Genomic DNA, 2,103 nt, shown 5'->3' with positions numbered 1-2,103 from the left:
AAATAAAATGGGGTGTGAGGAAAGAACCTGGGGTGCTCCATTCATCCCCAAATCGGAGAGATCTGCACCTCAAAAATAAAATGGGGTGGGGGAAAATAATTTGGGGTGCTCTGTTCAGGCCCAAATCTGAGATACCTGCACCCCAAAAATAAAATTGAGTGCGGGGAAAGAATCTCGGGTGCTCCTTTCACCCTCAAATCTGACGGATCTACACCCCAAAAATAAAATAGGATGCAGAGAAAGAATCTCGGGTGCTCCTTTCACCCCAAACCTGCAGGGTACAAACCCCAAAAATAAAACTGGGTGTGCGGAAATAATCTGGGGTGCTCCTTTCACCCCGAATCTGTGGGATCTGCGCCCCAAAAATCCCCGGGGTGCGGGGGAAGAAAAGAAGCCCCGAAGGGCGCCGTGACCCCGACGTGATTCGAACACGCAGCCTTCTGATCTGGAGTCAGACGCGCTACCGTTGCGCCACGAGGTCCCGGCAGCGCCACCGCCGCCGTTCCTGCAAACCCTTAGCGCCGCCCCCGCGCCATCTTCCCCTCCCCGCGCTCTCGGGAATGTTTGTACACCGCGGATCTCCCGCACACCGCGGATCTCCCGCACACCGGGGAACTCCGGTGTCACCGGGACCGTCCCGGAGCAGCGACCGCGCCCCTCCCGCGCCGCCCTGAGGGGGCTCCGAGCCCCGTCCCCACAGCCAGCCGTGTGGGCTGTACCACTGCCCGCCGAGGGGTGGACAGGGCGCGAGGCCGCACAGGCCGCGCGCTGCGGCGGCGCGGAGAGGGAATTCCCCCCCCGGCTCGAGGTGGACTGTGCCATCGCGGCGGGTTTAAAGGGGCCGCGCACGGAGAGGGGAGCGGGACGTGCGATGAGTTGGGCGCGTTCTCAGCCCGGCCCAAAGACGTTGCAATCGTGTTTTCCTGCCTTTTCCCTCCCCGATGTTCCTGGATCCCCTCCTGGATCCCTCCCTGCTTCTCCTGGATCCCTCCTTGATGCTCTTGGATCCCCTCCTGGATCCCTCCCTGCTATTCCTGGATCCCTCTCTGATGTTCCTGATCCCTCACTCATGTTCCTGGATCCCTCCCTGGATCCCTTCCTGGATCCCTCCTTGATTCTCCTGGATCCTCCCCTGATGTTCCTGGATCCCTCTCTAGATCCCTCCCCGATGTTCCTGGATCCCTCTTTGATTTTTCTGGATGCCCTCTTGGATCCCGCCCTTCTATTCCTGGATCCCTCCTTGATTATCCTGGATCCCTTCCTGATGTTCCTGATCCCTCCTTGATTCCCTTAAATCCTTCCCTGATGCTCTTGGATCCCTCCTTGAATTCTCCTGGATCCCTCCCTGATGTTCCTGGATCCCTCCTTGGGTTTTTTTTGATCCCCTCTTGGATCCCTCCCTTCTATTCCTAGATCCCTCCCTGATGTTCTTGGATCCCTCCCTGATTCCCCTGGATCTCTGACTGGATCCCTCCCTGATTCTCCTGGATCCCTTCCTGGATTCCTTCCTGATTCTCCTGGATCTCTCCCTGATGTTCCTCGATTCCTTCCTGATGTTCCTGAGCCTTCCCTGATTTTTCTGGATCCCCTCTTGGATCCCTCCCTTCTATTCCTGGATCCCTCCCTGGTGTTCCTGGATCCTTTCCTGATATTCCCGGATCCCTTCCTGATGTTCCTGATCCCTCCTTGATTCCCTTAGATCCTTCCCTGATGTTCTTGGATCCCTCCTTGATTCTCCTGGATCCCTTCCTGGATTCCTCCCTGATGTTCCTGAATCCCTCCTTTATTTTTCTGGATCCCCTCTTGGATCCCTCCCTTCTAGTCCTTGATCCCTCCTTGATGTTCTTGGATCCCTCCCTGATTTCCCTGGATCCCTCCTTGATGCTTCTGGATCTCTTCCTAGATCCCTTCCTGATGTTTCTGATCCCTCCTTGATTATCTTGGATCCTTCCCTGATGTTCCTGTATTCCCCCCTGATTCTCCTGGATCCCCTCTTGGATCCCTCTCTTCTATTCCTGGATCGCTCCCTGATTCTTCTGAATTCTTTCCTGGATCCTTCCTTGATTCCTCTGGATCCCTCCCGTCTATTCCTAGATCCCTCCC

General features: G+C 56.3%; 1 non-coding gene across 1 annotated transcript; it reads right to left on the bottom strand.

Annotated features, from left to right (window-relative positions):
* Positions 1-409: 409 nt before the first annotated feature.
* TRNAW-CCA lies at positions 410-481 on the bottom strand. Its single transcript has one exon. It is a non-coding gene; the product is annotated as a tRNA-Trp (tRNA).
* Positions 482-2,103: the final 1,622 nt, after the last annotated feature.

This window comes from Catharus ustulatus, chromosome 25 (genome assembly GCF_009819885.2).
Source record: "Catharus ustulatus isolate bCatUst1 chromosome 25, bCatUst1.pri.v2, whole genome shotgun sequence".
NCBI classification, from domain to species: Eukaryota; Metazoa; Chordata; class Aves; order Passeriformes; family Turdidae; genus Catharus; species Catharus ustulatus.
Note: the sequence above shows the minus strand (reverse complement) of the source record. Positions and strands in the feature narration are given on the sequence as shown.